Raw genomic sequence first — 20440 nt, 5'->3', positions numbered from 1 at the left:
AAAAAAAAAAAACCATCCTAGGAAAGATGTTATTGTGTTTTCTGGGAGGGTATCATAGGGCTATGTGATCCTTCTCATTTTGGTTGTATCAATGAAAGAAAGGCCTCTCAGACCTTAGTGTAAGAAAAAACTACTTCTCTATAATTCCTATCTTTTTATCTTACTTGAATAATTGTGTCCTTCTCTTTCTTTGATCTGCAGAAAGCTGTAGTTCAAATGCGTGAAGCATTAACAGCTTATGAAATATTTTTATCTACTGGTTTTTGCCTTGCTTTTTTTTTTTTTTGTACATTTTATTCATATTTTCCCTTCACCTCTTTACCTGTTATACTTTGTGCATTTTTGTCAACAGCCTGGAGTCCTTATGTCTCCTCTTACTATGTATTTTTTTATTTAGGTCTATTTAAGAAGTCAAGCTTATTATATTTATTCTCACAATACAACCATAATATCACCCTTGAATTTTAGTGTTTAGTTCTGTTTTTGAACTCTTAAGAGCTTTAGCAGTTCCACAATGTGAACCATGGACAGCATTTATTAGACAGGATGTAGAGGCCAGCTGACGCCTGGATGTCTTACTGTGTAATTTAATCCTGGGTGCTGTGTTGTTTGGCTTCATTGGACTCTGAGTGTGCATATGTAATTATGTGTGCATGTGTAAAAAGCCCAGCCCTGATAGGAAAGGCAGGGAGGAACATCATTAGCAGAGATTAGATTTGTCTCTCCAGCTGGGCAATGTGCCTCTGAATTCCAAGGGCTTTCCCCAGTGTAAATTATTAGACTGACTCAGCTGCTGTTCAATTCCCCTCTGGCTGAACTGCTTTTGCTAATGCTGTTAAGCTGTAGCTTAGGAGGCAGAATGTCCCGAGGTACTAGATATATCCCATACATGTAAAAAGAAAAACTGCCCTCCTTTCAGATTTAGAAGATAGGGGGGCAGTGTCTTCCCAAATCAAAAATAAAAAGGCAAACTGGAGATAAAAACGGTGTGCCAAACTTCAGCTAAACATAGAGAGCTTGGCAAATTCTTAGTAGACTGAAATAATTCCTATTTGGCTAAAGCAAGTAGGAGTAATCTAGTCAAAAGAGATTCATTCAGATCAGTTGAGAATATTTGACTTTCAATCCTCTGCTGTTCTGAAATTGGTGGTCTAGACAGATTCACCCCACTGTGAACTGTACATACATCTCCTTGACTAATTGAAGGCCACAGGGCGATCTTGTCTGAAGTTCTTCAGTGGTGCTGGTATACTAACAATTGTGAAAACTTGAACCTTTTTGATATAACATGAAGCACAAGGCTCAGCGTAATATATATACTTATTAATTGGTTGAGTAGAATTTATAGCTAGAGTAGATTTTTTGGTTTAGTTTTTTCCATTGACAATACTGTGTGTATATTGTATTAATATAATTCAAAAGAGCATGGTGAGGTGATGGGTACTTTAATTAGCTAGACGGTGGTGATCAGTTCACAATGTATACATATATCAAAACATCACATTTATAATTCTTGTCAATTTATTTTTGACTGTACATAAATAATTTTTATATGTCAGTTATACCTCAATAAAACTGAAAAACAAAAACAAAGCCTGGTGGCTTCCCTCTGTGACTTAATTACCTAATATGGTCACTTACTGATACAGATAAACTTAAGGGCCAGTTTATCCATCGAGTGCCAGGAGAATAAAGGAAATATATAGATAAGATAGAACCTATACTTGATTATTTTAAATCTGTGGTAAAAAGTCATTAACCATTTTTTCTTACCAACTCTCCTAACAAGTAGCAAAATTGTCTGATCTGAGCAGTTCTTTCCTTCTTTCCTTTCCTTTTCATTTTGGGGAAGGTACTGAAGAATAGGACTAAAATATAAAAAAACAAGGAAATCGGCTCGACGCCTATAGCTCAACCGGCTAAGGCACCAGCCACGTACACCTAAGGTGGCAGGTTCGAATCCCCAGCCCAGACCCGCCAAACAACAATGACGGCTGCAACCAAAAAATGGCTGGGCGTTGTGGCGGGCGCCTGTAGTCCCAGCTACTTGGGAGGCGGAGGCAGGAGACTCGCTTGAGCCCAGGAGTTGGAGGTTGCTGTGAGCTGTAATGCCATGGCACTCTACCCAGGGGGACAGCTTGAGGCTCTGTTTCAAAAAAAAAAAACAAAAAAAAAAAAAAACAAGGAAATCAAGATCCACTGATCAATTTTCAGGACTGTAAAATGCCCAGCACAATGCCTGGGCACTGAGATAGTAGTGCTTACCTTTGCCACCATTGTTAAGTTACAGCAACCCTAGCAGCCGTGCTTACACTTTGTATAAACAGTAGCCTGAATAATGCATCAGCTTAAGATTAAACGCTGGAAATGGTTGAGAACATATTATATTATCTCTACTAGTGAAGACTTAATAAGAAAGGAAAATTTTAAACACAAAAGATTAAGGAAACAGCCTAAGTTCTCGGTGAGCAGAAAAATAGCACTGCCAGTGAAGTCAATGAAGAAAGCACAGTGGTAGAGAAGGGGTCAATTCTGGGGGCAAATTGGTGGCCAAAGTTTACCCTTGAATGGGAGAGCTACTTTATATATACCAGGCTGTGGAAACTGAATGGATGATCATTAAAATTAGAGTTGGCAGTCAGGCCAGCTTCATGGATGTGTGACCTATGATGTTGCACCCGGCCCGACACGTGGTTTGATGCTCTGGTGTCTCTATCTTAAAATTCTTAATAGTTCTTGAGCAAGGGTTCTTCCATTTTATGTTATACTGGCCCTGCAAACTTTGTAACCTGTCCTACTGGCAGTTTATAAAATTGTCATAAATCCTTAAATGCTGTCCCCACTAAGGATGCTTCTGAATACATCAAGCACTGCCTGCTACATGCCAGTTTTTGGTCAGAGGGCCAGTACGCTTATTCTTACCTTGCTGCTGTTAGAATACTAGAATTAGCTCTGAAGAGCTTATCTGTGCCAACAAATGACTTACAGAAAACTCTGCCTCAATTTTAGGCCCCCAAACAATGCTATTTTGCTAGTAAGGCATAGACGTATTATTTAATGTAACTGCATGAATTCAGGAACTATGCATTTTTCCTATTCCACCTATTACTGTGGTCTTGAACAAAAGCTTTCTGATCATTGTAGAAGTAATGTGTAATGTTTTTTATGAGGCCAAATTCTTTTGATCAAAGGAAAAGAGACTCATGTGCCAGCATTCAAAGCCTTTCATAATGCGGCACCACCCTATAGTTAGAGCAGCGCTGAATCCTCCATGAACCTTATGTTCCAGCTATTCCAGACTGTGTGCTATTCTTGGAAAACACCTATTTTCTTGCTTTCACCCTTTTCTTTATGCAATTCACCTCTCTCTCCCCATCCTTACCCTGTCTCCAGTGGTGTGACACTTACTCTTCCTTCAAGGCTTCCCTTTATTATTCCAACATCTCTTTCTCAGTGAAGTTTTCCCCTAGATAGTCTCAATCAGTTAGCAGTCCCTCTGCTGTGCCATGACTAATACAGTGCTTGAAGGCTTATTTAATTTTGTCTTATATTATAGTGGCTCGTTTCCTTGCCTATCTGTCATATTAATTTGTGTGCTCCCTGAAGGTAGGACTGTCTAATCTGTGTCTAGTCTATTACATGTGGCATTGTAACACTGTGTCTGGCATGTGCTCAATACATGTTTAGTGAGGGAATTAGAACAGTGCTGAATTGTAATCCTCTAAAGTGAAACAGCCAGTTGACATCAGTTTATCTTGTTGGGAATAGTTCTGATTTGGAGAATCATTTGTACAAGATAGAAATGATGAAAATAGGGTATCCAGTGGGAACAAGTCCCCTTAGATTTACACAATGTAGTGAGTCTGGGTGAAAGAGTACAGATAGTCCAATAGCAGAATAGTTTAAAAGGACTGGGAGGCCTCAGGGTAGTCAGGAAAAATTACCTAAAACAATCTGAAGGCAGAAAAACAGGAAGACCAGAATACCACTTGCCTCTCAATTTAGCCAATCTTAACCAGCAATTTAGTTTTCAACTGTTCTTTTTGTAGCACCTTCCTTAATTAAATTATACAACCATGTCAAGAGAAAGCTTGAAATAAAGCCAGTAACATGGAAAGCATATTTAGGAGTATGCTAAATACATTTTTTATTCCACCACTTCAACTTTTAAACTAAATTCTAGTTACTGTGAAATTTGAGTCTTTTCTCTTGATTCTCTTATAGTAGTAAGGTGAGCAAGAAAGATAATAAATCAGAATCTCAATCTACTTGGATTAAAAAATAATCAGACCATTCTTAGAGCTTCTCTGTGACCATAGCCAAACATGCCTTCTAATTTTGTCCAGTGGGATGAGACTATGCAGCCTAAAGGAAAAAGCCACTGATCCCAAAGCCTGGATTGTGCAAATTATTGTAGGTGGGTTAATTTCCAAGTTTTTGGACTATCCTAGCTTTATGAGGATAGTAATTATTTACTATGAGAAGAAAGCCATCTAATAGACTAGGTATAAGGATTTTGTTATTCCCAAGGGCAGTTTACTAATGATTTACTTTCATATTTTAAATTTTGGCACTTAATTCATTTTTATCTAGTGAAGTTGAATGGATGTGCCATTGCAATGCCCATTCTCTCTAATGAACCTACTTATTTTTATGCTAGGCAAGTGGAAAAATCCTTTAAAGTTTGAAATCATAGGATGTGGTAGAATCATTCCAGAAGATATGTGGTGTATATTCCCACAAAAAAATGTTATCCAGTAAAATAAGGTTTAAAAATTTATATTAAAAGCATGATTGTATGGGGCGGCACCTGTGGCTCAAAAGGGTAGGGTACCAGCTCCATATGCTGGAGGTGGCAGGTTCAAAACCCAGCCCTGGCCAAAAAAAAAAAAAAGCATGCTTGTAAAAGAAAGAAAATTATAAAAGAACAATAGAAACCCTAAATATTGTATGAAAAGGACACTGGTTTGCCTCAGTGAGGGAAAGAATTTATAAATTCATTATCTATTTATCTGTAAACCTTCAGGATATAAGCAATGTCTGCCTCTTTAGCCATTTTTGTCACTATCAGACCCTAGATCATCTTGATCCTTAATCCAACACTTATTCTGGAGTGGGAGACTCTCTGAGTCTTTCAGATTCTAAAGACATGTAACCTTGACAGTGCTCTTACCTCATTTTATCCTCTAGATAAATTAATATTCATTTAGAAACACCCAGAGGTACCTCTGTCTCAAAGGAATTAAAGGATTAAAAGTACAAAATTAATTCTAATGTTCACAAAAATACATAGAAAGTTATAACTATAAAGCAATGTGGTTACATTTTAACAATGCTTGCCACAACATACACAACTAAGTGGATTTTGTCTTTGTCAAAGACATCCTGGTAAAAATGTCAGGAAAAATATCAGTGTCCAGAAACTGGTTGATGATGTATTTTGATGATTCTACCATTGCTTGGGACAACTTGGGGAGTTTACCTTCAGAATACCTTTTTTATTGTTGTTGTTGGGGAATCATTGAGGATACAGAGAACCAGGTTAACACTGCTTGCATTTGTTAAGTAAAGTCCCTCTTATAATTGTGTCCCACCCCCAAGAGGTGTGTCACACACCGTGATCCCCCCATGCCCTTCATATCAGAATTGAGTACATTGAATTCTTGCTTCTCCATTCTTGTGGTGTTTTACTAAGAAGAATGTGTTTCAGCCCCACCCAAGTTAATACAAAAGATGTAAAGTCACCATCTTTTATTAGTGCCTGAATAGTACTCCATGATATACATATACCATAGCTTGTTAAAACATTCCTGGATTTAGGTTGTTTCCACATTTTTGCAATTCAAAATTGAGCTGCAATAAACAGTCTAGTGCAAATGTCCTTATGATAAAATAATTTTTTTTTTCTTCTGGGTAGCTGCCCAGTAATGGGATTGCATGATCAAATGGGAGGTCAAATTTGAGTTCTTTGAGGATTCTCCATACTTTCTTTCAAAAAGGTTGTTGGGGCTTGGCGCCTGTGGCTCTCAAGTGGCTGGGGCGCTAGCCACATATACCCAAGGTGGCGGGTTCAAATCCAGCCCGGGCCCGCCAAACAACAATGACGGCTGCAATCAAAAAATGTCCGGGCGTTGTGGCGGGCGCCTGTGGTCCCAGCTACTTGGGAGGCTGAGGCAGGAGACTCGCTTGAGCCCAGGAGTTGGAGGTTGCGGTGAGCTGAGATGCCACAGCACTCTACCCAGGGGGACAGCTTGAGGCTCCTGTCTCAAAAAAAGAAAAAAAAAGGTTGTTGGGTGGCGCCTGTGGCTCAAAGGAGTAGGGCACCAGAGGTGGCGGGTTCAAACCCAGCCCCAGCCAATAACTGCAAGAAAAAAAAAAAAAAAGGTTGTTTCAGTTTGCAGTCCCACCAGCATTGTAAAAGTGTTCCCTTCTCTCCACATACACACCACACCAGCATCTATGTGCAGCTTTCAGACTTTATGATGTGGACCATTCTCACTGGGATTAGGTTGTCCTCCATCACCACTACTATTCAACATGGTGCTGGAAGTTCTAGCCAATACAATCAGGTAAGAGAAAGTATTAAAGGGCATCCAAATGGGGGCAAAGGAATTAAACTCTTGCTGAGGATATAATCTTACACTTACAGAACCCCAAAGACTCAACCCCTGGAAGTGATAAAAAAAAAAAAATACAGTAATATCTCAGGATATAAAATCAGTGACCACAAATCAGTAGCTTTTGTATATGCCAATAGCAGCTAAGATAAAAAGCTAATTAAGGACCCAATTCCCTCCATAGTAGCTTCAAAAAAAATGAAATACCTAGGAATATACCTAACAAAAGTGGTGAAGGATCTCTACAAAGAAATTACAAAACCCTAAGAAAATAAATAGCAGAGGAAGAACAAATGTAAGAACACACCTTGCTCATGGCTGGGAAGAATCAACATTGTTAAAATGTCTATATTTCCCAAAGCAATCTACACATTGAATGAAATCCCCATTAAAATACCAATGTCATACTTTCAAGATTTGGAAAAATAATTCTTCATTTTGTATGGAACCAGGAAAAAAACCGTATAGCCAAGGCAATTCTTAGTAATGAAAACAAGGCCAGGGGCATCACTCTATTAGACTTTAGGCTGTACTACAAGACTATAGTGATCAAAACAGCATGATATTGGCACAAAAATAGAGACATAGACATTTAGAACCAAATAGAAAACCATGAGATGAAACTAATATCTTAATATGCACTTGATCTTTGCTAAGTCAAACAAGAACATACACTGGGGAAAGAATCCCTATTCGGTATATGGTGCTGGGATAACTGGATAACCAAGACTGAAGCTGGACCTACACCTTTCTCCACTCACTAAAATTGATTCAAGATGCATAAAATATCTAAATCTAAGGCATGGAACAATAAAAAAATCCTCAAAGTGTGGGAAAAACACTTGAATCAGCCTAGGGAAAGACTGAAGACTCCAGTGGCAATTGCAATAACAATAAAAATAAACAAATGGGACTTCTGTACAGCTAAGGAGACAACAACCAAAGAGACAACCATTAGAATGGGAAAAGATATTCGCATATCATCAATTAGACAAAAGCTTGATAACTAGGACCTAGAGAGAACTTAATTAAGCAACCAAAAAAGAGCCAACAATCCCTTGTATCAATGGGCAAGTGAGACAAGTAGAACCTTCTCTAAAGAAGACAGAAGAATGGCTAAAAAAACACATGAAAAAATGCTCATCATCACTAATTATCAGAGAAATGCAAACCAGAATACCTTTTGTTGACCTTAGGACTGGAGTTAGGGAGGAAAAAAGGTCAAGTCGATTCCCTCTTCCTTACACCATGCCCTTATCAACCACTGGTCTGTTTTGATTTTTGTAGTTTTCTCTTTTCTATAAGTGCATTTCATATAATGGAATCATATGCCATATAGTCTTTTATGTTTGCTCTTTTCAGGTTTTCTCTTAGAATCTTTTGAAATTTATTCATATTGTTGTATTCTATTGTTTTGGTTCTTTTTCATAACTATATATTGATGCATTTATGGGGTTCAGTGTACTGATTAGATATACAATGTGAAATGCTTACATTGAACTGATTAACACACCCATCACAATTATACTCTTTTCTTTGTATTCTATGTCTTATTTTTTTATTCATCTTTTATTTTTGTGGAGTTTGGGAGGGCTGGGGCAGGAGGGGTAGAGCAGAGATAAATGTTTATGTTCAATCTACCACAATTGACTAGAAATCTTATTTAATAGTTTTAGAGGACAGAAATCAGAAAGTGGGAGCACAGAGTGAAATCTTCTAATTTTGCAGCTGAAATTAAACTTATTTCAGGTGAAAAATGCCAACACAGCAGAGAAAAACTGTTTGAAAATGTCGGGTCTTGTTTTTAGTCAGCTCTCAATATAATGCCTATTAGTTCGATTTGATCTACAGCAATCTCAAAAGGGGAATTTCTGTTCTCTATGCAAGTGAGGCAACTAGTGTTCAGAATATTTTCATAACTATTGAATACTTCACAGCTGACAAGTGGCTAGGAATCAATTAAGTTTCTTTGTACCTGAAAATCTACATTCTTTCCAATTATAGCATTATTATAAGCATAATATAATGAACATGGGAACACAACTATCGTATCCTAAGGTTCATGTTGGTCTGATTAATTATAGTCCTAGAAGGAACCTTGAAGTAATGGTAGGTTATCCACTGATGAAAGTTGCTTCGTATGCTCTTTATGGCCAACATACTACCACATGGAGCATCATCAGAAGAGGTCTACCAATGAAGTAGAAACCAGTATCCTCCCCTTAATCCACAGCCAGGAAGTAGGGACATTTGGAGCATAATTCTGGGTGGTCATCTTAAAGAAAGCTGGACTAGAGTTGGAGATAGATCAGCCAAGGAACAATCAAGATGATTCAAAGATTGTGTGTCCTGCCTTAGAAGTGTAGGCTGGAACTTTCAAGACCTATCAGTGTGGAAAAACAAAGGTTGGTGTTTATGAAATAATGGTATACAAATTCTGGAATTGTAGACCTCAGGAACATTAACTGAAACTTGAAAGAGTTCTGTATATTTTTTAAGTGCTACTTTAAAATGTGAAAAGTCATTTTTAACCTTGATTTGACAATTTATAGGACCTTTTTATTAATGCCAGGCTTAATAAAAAGGTCCTATAAATGATAGGGAAAAACAGTACTAAGATAGTCCCTATCTTCAATAAGTTTCTCATCTAAGAAGAGAAACATTCTTGTTAAAGAGATCATTTACAATATTGTTAATGATAAAACTGGAAAATAAGCTTAGTATCACTAATCATCAGGGAAAATGCAAGTCAAAACCACAGTGAGATATCATCTCACCCCAGTTATAATGGCTGTTATCAAAAAGACGAAAAAATAACAAATGCTACAAATGCAAAGGATACAGAGAAAAAGAAACTCTTATAGCAATGTATACTATACAGCCACTGTGAAGAACAATATGGAAGTTCCTCAAAAAACCACAAATAGAACTACCATGTGATCCAATAATGCTACTCTTGGGAATTTATCCAAAGGAAGGGAAACCAGTATATTGAAGAGATATCTTTGCCACCATGTTTATACAGCTCAATTCACAATAGCCAAGATAATGGAATCAACCAAAGTATCCAACAACAGATGAATGAATAAAGAAACTGTGGCATATTCTATCCTGCCTTTGACAAGAATGGCATCCTATCACTGGTGGCCACGTGAATGAACCTGGAGGAACAGAAAGTTAGACACCACATGTTCTCATATGCAAAAGCTAAAAAAGGTAATCCTATAGAAGTTCAAAGTAAAACAGAGGTTATTAGATCCTGGGAAGGGCGGGGGAAATGGGAGATAAGGAAAAAAATGTGTTAAAGGCTTCAAAATTGCAGCTAAGTAAGTCCTAGCGTTCTGTAGCACTGTCGGCAACTACAGCTAACAATAATATACATTTTCAAATAATACTGAACTGCTCTCAGCACAAAGAAATGATAAATATTTGGGATGATGGCTATGTTAATTACCCTGCTCTAATCACTACACATTGTATGTATTAAAATATGACTATGTACTCCATGAATATGTACAATTATTATGTGTCCATTTAAAAAAAGTTTTTATTTGAACATGTGAATAAGATTCTTTAATGGCCTTAATTAAGAGAAGTAAGCGATGTTTATATTATATCCATTCTTTTTGGAAGTAGAAAGCACAAAAAACAATCACACCTCCTTCCAAGCTATTGTCAGAAGCAAAATATTAGACTAAAAGGGCCACTGGCGTTTCCTAGCTTCTTCAGCTAGAGTTGTTTTTTTCTAATCCTGACTTTACAAGATGTTCTCACTGTAGACCATCCTCTGCTTTAAGAACAGCTAAACAAAAATACATATGAATTTGTAATCAGTTATTTAGAACACAGCTAAAAAGCAGAAAATGAGGAGAAAACACATTTTCACATAGCCAGAATAGATGTCGCAAAGTCCGCATATAAAACCTCATAGCTTATTCATTTAAAGGGTCTTCAAACCTTTGTACAAAATCTAATTACGATTATTTTGCACACAGTTCTAACAATTTGGTTATGTGGTTTCCAAGCCTACAACAAATATTAACAACTCAGACAGATTTGCTGGACTTTCTAATCACTCAAGCAGGTTTATGTAAGAGCTAGAAGAGTCAGTAGCTAATGAATCAACTAATACCAGATACTGAGACAGCAGAAAATTCAAATTAACCAAACAAGTGCAATAATAAAGCAATCATTAGCATTTCAGATGGATTCTCCACTTTGCAAATAGATTTACCAGTGTTACTTCAAATAGTAACTTCTGTTGTTGATTTTTAAATGTGATTTGTATGCAACTCTTTAGAAACACATGTATTAAAGCCATGAGTATTTGTGGTGAATTCAAATTATAATTTCTGAGAGGAGACAACTACATAAGTTTTTAGATTCTATTCTCTGTAATATTAATCTTTTGGGGGGGATGGAAATGCCAGGCTCTTTTTATTTTTTTTAATTTTTATTTATTTATTTATTTTGCAGTTTTGGGCTGGGGCCGGGTTTGAACTCGCCACCTCTGGTATATGGGTTCAGCGCCCTACTCCTTGAGCCACAGGTGCCACCCATATTAATCTTTTTATTGAGGGACTACATACTATTTTCTATTACAAATAATTTATTATTCTGCATTTATTTTTCCTTCCATTAGACCTGACATATATTTTGTTATTGTTTTTTAGCACTTAGAATAAATATTTAACATTTACTGATGTTCTTCCTTGTCATCTTCATTTTGGATAGATGGGACTATCAAGGATCCTTGAGCAGTCTGCAAATTTCAGCTGTATCTTGGGAGTAGAAATGGAAACTACCCCAATTAATAATTAAATAATGAGTGTAGGTTATAGCACAAAGACAAATTCACATTCCAAAACAGTGACATGAGGTAAGAAAATGGTTGATCTTTGCAGACTTCAAATTTCTGTCCTTGGTAAAGCTCAAAATGTTCTACATACATTTTCTGCTGTACAGTATCAGCTTGATTGAATCACTATTTTAAAATATTAAAATTCAGAACTGCTTTAGTGAGCAGACAACGTTAAATAAGGAAAAATGTAAAAGTATAAAACAGATCTCTCACTAATTTGGCCTTAATTACTTCTCTGTTAAAATTTAACGTTGGATTCAGAGTCTAGAATGCCTTGCTCCTCTAAGAGTTCTTGTCCTGGGTACGTGTCATGTATTCTTCTCTTAGATGTGACACACTGGTGCTGATTTGGTAAAAAACTTCTAGTCCTATTCACCCTTTCCTCCATTAGCCATCCCCCAGTTTTCTGCCTTTCACATACATGAGACCAGTGATTGGAAACTTCAAGAAATGATAGGGACAGTAATCTAATTTCAATTTTAAAATTCTCCACAAATGACTATTAGATTTAGATATTTGAAAAGTATTCCTCTGACTCTACTAAATGATTTTAGAAATCTTACTGTGATCCCTTGAAAAATCTTTTTAGGCTCGGCGCCTGTGGCTCAAGCGGCTAAGGCGCCAGCCACATACACCTAAGGTGGCGGGTTCAAATCCAGCCCAGGCCAAAAACTGCACAAAAAAAAAAAAAAGGATTCAGCCCCTGTGGCTCAAATGGCTAAGGTGCCAGCCACATACACCTGAGCTGGCAGGTTCAAATCCAGCCCAGGCCCACCAAACAACAATAAGGGCTGCAACCAAAAAAAAAAATAGCTGGGCGTTGTGGCGGGCACCTGTAGTCCCAGCTACTTGGGAGGTGGAGGCAGAAGAATCGCTTGAGCCCATGAGTTGGAGGTTGCTGTGAGCTGTGGTGCCATGGCACTCTACCCAGGGGGACAGCTTGAGGCTCTGTCTCAAAAAAAAAAAAAAAATCTTTTTAAAAAATAAAATCTCCTCTTTAATTTGATCCTGATGAACCATCATTAGGATGAGCTATACATACATAAATCATTCACAGGTTGTACTAAAATTTGATTGCAAACCTGTTATTTTGAAAGGGATAGAGGAGTTCTATGCATTTAGCAAATTCTCACATACAGAGGGAAGCCACCACCGTGATTAATCCTCACAACAAATAAATCTATTAATGTGGAAAGAGTGCATAGACCAGTACTGTCCAATAGAACCTTCTGTGATGACTGAGATGGTCTGTTTCGCATGTCCAATATGGTTGCTGCTAGCCACATGTAGCTGCTTACCACTTAAAAAGGCCTAGCACAATTGAGGAACTGAATTTTTAATTTATTTTATTTTAATTAATTTTAAGTAAAATACTTATGCATGACTGGAAGCTACTATATTAGATAGCGCAGATTTAGCATTTCAATGTTAAAAAAAAAACACTACAGAAAGTAGGTATATTTCCACTTATCTTTATTTGTTGCTATGAATTTTTACCTCCCATCCTGAATTTAGAATCTAGGTTCAAGGTGAGTGTATTTCATATTTTCCTGACTTAGACCTTTCTTAAACAGAAAGGGGCCAGGCTCTGGAACTAGAATAGAGCTGGGTTCAATTCCCGTCTTCACCGCTTTAGTGCTATAGGTGAGTTATTTAAACTCTCTGTGCCCCAGTTTTTTCTTTGGTTATTATCAGGGGGTAAGAATAGTATCTTTCCCTAAGTGTTGATGTGAGAATTAGAGAAATAAATACAGGAAACATGTTTAGAGCAGTAGGTAGCACATAATCTCCGTGTTATTGATAATATGTTGGTTATCACATTCTCTCATCCAAAATGAATTTCATCGTGTTTTATCAGTTCCTATACTAGGCCTTGGGGCTAGATAGGGAGGAAAAAAAAAAGAACAAGACACAGAGGTAAACAATACTTGATTCTATTGTCAGTGAATTCACACGCTTATGAGAATTAGTTGTTTCTCCTAAAAAAACAGAAGTTATGTCAATTTGCTACTTCCCCCAACTTGAACCACTTTTGATTCTGTCATTCCTAAGACCTGAAAAAGTAACACAGGGATGGCAGGAGGACCCTTGACGGCGTCTTGTCTACGCAGTGTATGTAGGATTTGTCCAGAACAGTGGGTAAGATCCATGGCTTTGTGAGAACTCCCAGATACGTCACTGGAGGTCTGTTACTGAGGTTCTTCATTAGCTCTGTATAGCAAACTGGTAGTGAATTATTTGCTCTAATGTTGTACAGTATAAAACAAGTGCAGAATGTGTTAAGTTCATACCTCTACTTCAGTTCTATTTTACTACTCAACTAAACAATCCAAATACTGACGATGAATTTAATGAGAAAAGACTTTCATAATATTATTTTCTTCAGAAATATGTTCCCTCTCTCATCACTTTTTTAAGAGTCATGAAGCTTTAAACAGAGCCAGCCAGCTGTTACTAAGTAGCACACTACCCATCACCTCTCTGTGGCATATATTTTAATAGCAAGAACCAACATCAGGCTATTGCTTCATAGCTTGAAAGCACTTTCATGTCTTTTATCTCATTTAATGCTTACATAAATTCTATAAGGAAGCCCATTGCTCCATTTTTCAGAACCCATGTGTAGTAAACTGCCTCCACTATAAGCACTTACGAGTGGATATCATTTACGTTTCATTGATGAAATTTTCTAACATGTTGCATGGCTTTGAGACTCAAGGGAAACCTAAATGTGATTAAATAGTATTTTCTATACCTGAGCCCAATCAGAAAGAACAGATTATTCATTGGATACCCAACTCCTTTAGAGCCCATGACGAACATCAGAGTTTGAAAAATCTAGAAGACAGAGGCAGGTCTCGTAGTAGCAGGGGTTCAACTCTGCAGGTTGCATTTCCAGCTTTGGCCAGTAAGTCTCTGCCTTTGGCAGCAGGATCTCAAGTGGTGTGATGCTTAGGGTCGTTGCACTTTCAGTCCATAAAGTGTCCCAAAGTTGACTTGTATGGACTGAAGCAGTGGTCTCCCTGACTCTCTGGTTTTCTGTTGGGTTCAGCCAATGAGACGTACCTACAGGACTTTAGAGAACAGGAGAGGAGTGAGCTTGGGGTTCAATATCAATTCCCCTGCTTCCTCCCTGTCACGACTCCATACTTTGGTAGCATCTCTCTACCAAAGGCCACAGTTCTGGTTGGATGACCTTTATCTGTATTTATACCCTTCAGGTTCTGGTAATCATTCTTTCCTCCGCCTGGTTAACAGCCCCCTAGCTGTTAACCTTAGGGCACAGCACCATCCCTGTTTATCATCCTGTGATGATTCACCTTTGTGAATAGTCTCTTATTTTATTAAACTCTCCTCATTTGCCCCACTCAGTGTGCCATCTAGTTCTTGCCAACCTGGACTAATATAGGATCCTACAGCAACTTCAGTGATGGTACCTACTTCTGCTGCCTACTCCTTGTATAAGCAGCGTTCACCCAGATATCAGAACATCTTAATTCAGAAAAATGATTATGTATAGCATAAAATGTTTCCTTCAGTTTAATTCCTAGTACATTTGGAATATAAATTAATCTCTAATTAGATTCAGGGTTTTTTCCTTAGAAACATATACCTAGCATACAAAAGAAGATACATATGACATAGTAAATAAATATATGTTAATATCACGGCATTTATTAGAAGTATTTATTAAATATGTTTTTATTTTCAACATCACATTACTATCTTGTGCAACTCCTACTATCTCCTAGTAAGGGGATTATATAAATCAGTAATTACCTCCTGATTTAACACAGCATTATCAAAACCAGGGGACTTTTTTCTCAAACATTAGAACTACCTCCCAAATATTGTGGCTACACAGAACCTTCTATTTTTGTGTGTGCCATTTAATTAAAACCTGGAATGTAAAACTATCAGCTGTAATTAAAAGCAAGGGAAATGAAATATGAAAAAGAAGTTGCATACATTTGGGATTTTTCACTCCTATTTTCTTTCTTTTACTCTTTTAACCTGGCATCTCACTGTTTTATTGATTTTTTTTGAGCCAGAGTCTTACTTTGTTTTCCAGGCTACAGTGCCATGGCATCAGGTTACTCACAGCAACCTCAAACTCCTGGGCTCAAGCGATCCTCTTGCCTCAGCCTCCTGGGGTGAAGCTGGGATTATCAAGTGCTTGCCACAATGCCCATCTAGTTTTTTTTTTATTTTATTTCTAGTAGAGGTGGAGTCTCACTCTTACTCAGGCTGGTCTTGGACTCCTAAGCTCAAGCAGTGCTCCCACCCCAGCCTCAAACTCCTGGGCTCAAGTAGTCCTCTTGCCTCAGCCTCCTGGGGAGAAGCTGGGACTACCAAGTGCCCACCACAATACCCATTCAGTTTTTCTATTTTTTGTAGAGGTGGAGTCTCACTCTTACTCAGGCTGGTCTCGGACTCCTGAACTCAAGTAGTGCTCCCACCTTAGCCTCCTAGAGTGCTAGGATCACAAACCTGAGCTTCTGTGCCCACCCTGTCTATTGATTCTTTATGCTTTCATTTATAATTTCAGCAAATGTTATGACCCCCAACTTGCCTTAGTTTCTATATATTGATCTGTCCCCCTCTTAGCATTCTTTCCTCAGTTTTTTACTTTCCTAAGGAAAAACTTACTTGTCTTTCCCTTCCCCTTCCTTTCATTCCCTTGATTTTACATGTATATTGAGCATGTTGACATATATCTGTTTATTCTCATTTTTCTTGTTAAAGGGGGCTAATAAATTTTGAGGGTACGTGTGGTATATATGCATTATCTCACATAATCATCTAATCTATTCCATGAGGTAGATTATGATTATCTAATCTGTTATCACCAATTACAGATAATGAAATTGAGGCCTAGAGAGCAGAAAAAAAAAATCAAGTTTGAATAATATTTGAATCCAGACTCAGCACCCATAGCACAGTGGTTACAGTACCAGCCACATGCCCTGAGACTGGCAGGTTCGAGCCCAGCCTGGGCCAGCTAAACAACAATGACAACTGCAACAAGAAAATAGCTAGGCATTGTTAAATAGGTAGGCAGGCTCCTGTAGTCTCAGCTACTTGGGAGGTGGAGGCAAGAGACTCTCTTGAGCCCAGGAGTTGGAGGTTGCTGTGAGCTGTGATGCCACAGCACTCTACCCAGGGGGACAGCTTGAGGCTCTGTCCCAAAAAAAAAAGAGAATCGCTTAAGCCCAAGAGTTTGAGGTTGCAGTGAGCTGTGACACCACAGCAGTCTACTGAGGACAACAAAGACTGTCTCAAAAAAAAAAAAAGATTTGAATCCAGGTCTATCTTCCTCCAGTGCCTTCCCTCTTAAGCCCTCACAATATTATTATTATTATATTTATATGATTATTTTATACCTATTAATATTTATATATTTAAAGGCATATACATATCTGTACCTTATTTTTTAAGACATTCTAAGTCAATTTATTTAGGTATTGATTTTATTCTTCATATGCTAAGTTGTATTTAGGTCAAAAAATGTTGATTTTGGCTGTTAGCGGTGGCTCACACTGACAATCCTAGCACTCTGGAAGGCCAAGGTAAGAAGATTCCTTGAGCTCAGGAGTTCAAGACCAGCCTGAGCAAGAGTGAGACATTATCTCTACTAAAAATAGAGAAAATAGCCAGGCATTGTGGTGGGCACTTGTAGTCTCAGCTACTTGGGAGGTTGAGGCAAGAGGATCGCTTGAACCCAGGAGTTTGAGGTTGCTGTGAGCTAGGCTGATGCCATGGCTCTCAGAGTGAGGCAACAGAGTGAGGCTTTGTCTAAAAAAAGAAAGGAAAATGGTGATTGTATTCTAGAAGTTTAATACTTATGATACTATATATTGTTTGTTAAACATTTATGGAGGTTATGGATAAATCATTCTTTTGATCAAGAAATATGTTTAGCCTTTGACTTATGGAATTTTGAAGCTTCATAAGTTTTTTTCCTTGATAAATTTATAAGACTACAATTCTGAAAGTAAAGCATCTTTATTCATTTTAAAACCTATTAAACTTATTTTAACTTTAATCACACTAGTATTTATAGGTACTGGTATTCAGAAAGTAATTTGTCACCATGGAAATTTGCCTTTTTGCAATTTTTATTTTTTGCTGGCTCCAGCATACTTCAATCTTATTAAGCATTCATAATCTTAACCAAAAATATAATACCAACATGGTAAACACTGAATCAATATTTTTTTAATTTTATTTTATTGAATGGTAACTGTGTACATTAATGCACTTCTTGAATCAATATTTTTGAATGCATAATTGTCGAAGGAAAAGTTATACAGAAGGGAATGAGGCCGGTGTGCAGATTTGGTTAATTGAGGTTATTATTGTCCTTTCAAACAGGAATTTCAGTAGACACTTCATAGTTAAGGGGTAAAATGATTGTAGGCCATTCTTTTTATTTGATTTGAAATCACATTCTTATAATTTTATGACCTCATTCGAAAAATCTAATGTTTTCAAAGTCTAAATTAAGGTCTAGGTGACAACCTCTATCCTGGAAAGATGATTTTATGTTATGGGATTAAGTAAGGTAATCCTAGTTTAAAAATGGGATTGGTGCTCCTAACATAGCATAAATTCTCTTATGTTCTCAAGCCTGCTATATGAATTTTAGAAAAATGACCAGATGGCTAAGAAGGCAGTGTTGTATTCATTTTTCTTTTTTCTTTTTTTTTTTTTTTGGAGACAGAGTCTCACTTTGTCACCCTTAGTAGAGTGCTATGGCGTCATAGCTCACAGCAACCTCAAACTCCTGGGCTTAAGTGATTCTCTTGCCTCAGCCTCCCAAGTAGCTGGGACTACAGGTGCCTGCCACAATACCCGGCTATTTTTAAAGACAAGGTTTCGCTCTGGCTCAGGCTGGTCTCAAACCTATGAGCTCATGCTCCACCTGCCTTGTCCTCCCAAGTGCTGGGCTTATAGGTGTGAGCCACCTCGCCTGACTGTTTTCGTTTTTAAAATAGGCAAGAAAGGCTCAGTGCCTGTGGCTCAAGCGGCTAAGGCGCCAGCCACATACACCTAAGGTGACGGGTTCGAATCCAGCCTGGGCCTACCAAACAACAATGATGGCTGCAACCAAAAAAAGCCGGGCATTGTGGTGGGTGCCTGTGGTCCCAGCTACTTGGGAGGCTGAGGCAGGAGACTCGCTTGAGCCCAGGAGTTGGAGGTTGCTATGAGCTGTGATGCCATGGCACTCTACCCAGGGGGACAGCTTGAGGCTGTCTCTCAAAAAGAAAAAGAAAATAGACAAGAAAACGCCAACTAAAAAGAAGAGAGCTTAAGAAAAACTGAGCATCAATCAATAAATCTCATAGAAATAATGCTTATTGTAAAACCTGTACTCAATTTTAGTCACACTAAAAACTTTATTTGTGGGGTTAAATTGTCCAAAATCTTTTATTTATTCATATTTATAATATGAAAGTATCCTCAATTAGTGGGGGAAACCATATTGTATCATAAAACCCCCAAAATTCGAGGGCCTTTGGCCATGTTGCCTTTTCCATTCTTCTTTCTCTCTTTGCTGCATCCTGGGATCTTGGCACAAAACCAAGGTAATTTCCAGAAATTAACTATTCCCTGCCAAATGCACAGCTGCTGCTGTCTCCAACTCTTGCCCACTAATTTTGCACAAACCACTTCCTCCTTTTGGGGCCAAGAAATTCACAGGGTAGGGGAAGTGTTCCTCAGGGGCAAGTATGGGAGCATCACTCTGTGTTCCTTGCAAAGGTAGCAGCATCACCTCACCATAGTGCTTCCTGTTGATGAGGGTGACACTCTAATCGTGCCCTTACTGCTGTGACATTCTTTTTTTTTTTCCTTTTGACCCTCAATGTTTAAAAAATCTTGTCTCATTTCCTTTTCTCCCCCTCTAATAAATACTAGCTTTGACTGCTCACAAATTAAAAGAACCAAACGGTTCCCATGAGTGTACCTGAGTCAAATTTGGACAGGGAGAAGGAACTGTGATAACAAAAGAGAGTGGGGCCGCTTGTGTTCCCTCAGTTCCCGCTTACCAGCTTCTTCACTGTGCAGTGGCAGCATGTGGGTGTACTTACAAACACAGGTAAAATTTAGCTATTTTTATCCTCCTACACTCTTCTTAAATGTAGAGTTAGCTCTGATCATATTTGAATATAGTTATGGTGATGATTTTTCTTTCTCTTTGTTCTTGTGCCTCTCAATTTCCCTGCCTTTGTTGGTTCACATCATTGGACTTGATATTCTTGGCGTGCAGGAGGGAAGCCTATGTGACCACACATCTTTATACACACTTTGAGCTTTACTTCACCTCTGCCCACTCCCAGAGAAGTGCTGAATCACACACAGCTCTCACCCCTGTTCTGTTGACAGGTGCAGAGCACCACCTCCAGGTGGGTGCTTGTGCTTCCTTGGGAATATTTTTAGTGCATTTACAAAAGCACTATGAGTTGCTATTGTTTTTGGCATCAGTGGTCATGACATCATAGCTATTTGTTTCTCCTTGAATAAACAGAAAACCAGACTAGAGGAAGAAGTTGGGGTGTAGAAGGAGGAAGCATCTCAGCTCTGCCACTGCTTAGTTGTTACGTCGAATGAGTCAGCACTCTCTCTGAGATTTGATTCTCATACATAAAACAAGTAAACTGTATTCCTTGAATATCCTGCCTTTCCTTGATCTCTTGAGTATCAGACTACATGTGATGACTGTGATTAGACTCATTCCTGTGATCACACTCATCCTCAACCCCTTAGGGATGGGAGAAATTAGTAAACAAAAAAATTTTTTTAAATACATTTATGTTTTGTGTATGTTGTTATGTGTATGAGCTCCTTCCAATATGATGTCGTCAGGCAGAAACTCAGGATAAAAACTGACTAAATGGGCTCGGCGCCTATAGCTCAACTGGCTAAGGCGCCAGCCACGTACACCTAAGGTGGCGGGTTC

The 20440-nt window shown here is 38.1% G+C and overlaps 1 protein-coding gene across 2 annotated transcripts in view; it reads left to right on the top strand.

Annotated features, from left to right (window-relative positions):
• MAP3K13 (mitogen-activated protein kinase kinase kinase 13) overlaps nt 1-20440 on the top strand; it is a 146865-nt gene that overhangs the window by 64470 nt on the left and 61955 nt on the right. Inside the window, exon 1 of one of the 2 annotated variants that reach the window (XM_023514858.1) lies at nt 17982-17992. The exons of the other annotated variant lie outside the window; for it this stretch is intronic. The gene's annotated coding sequence lies outside the window, so the exon portion shown is untranslated. Of the gene's footprint in view, nt 1-17981; nt 17993-20440 lie in introns of those variants that run through there. 2 annotated transcript variants of the gene reach the window in all.

This window comes from Otolemur garnettii, unplaced genomic scaffold, assembly GCF_000181295.1.
Source record: "Otolemur garnettii isolate 467f Iridium unplaced genomic scaffold, OtoGar3 scaffold00060, whole genome shotgun sequence".
Lineage (NCBI taxonomy): Eukaryota > Metazoa > Chordata > Mammalia > Primates > Galagidae > Otolemur > Otolemur garnettii.
Note: the sequence above shows the minus strand (reverse complement) of the source record. Positions and strands in the feature narration are given on the sequence as shown.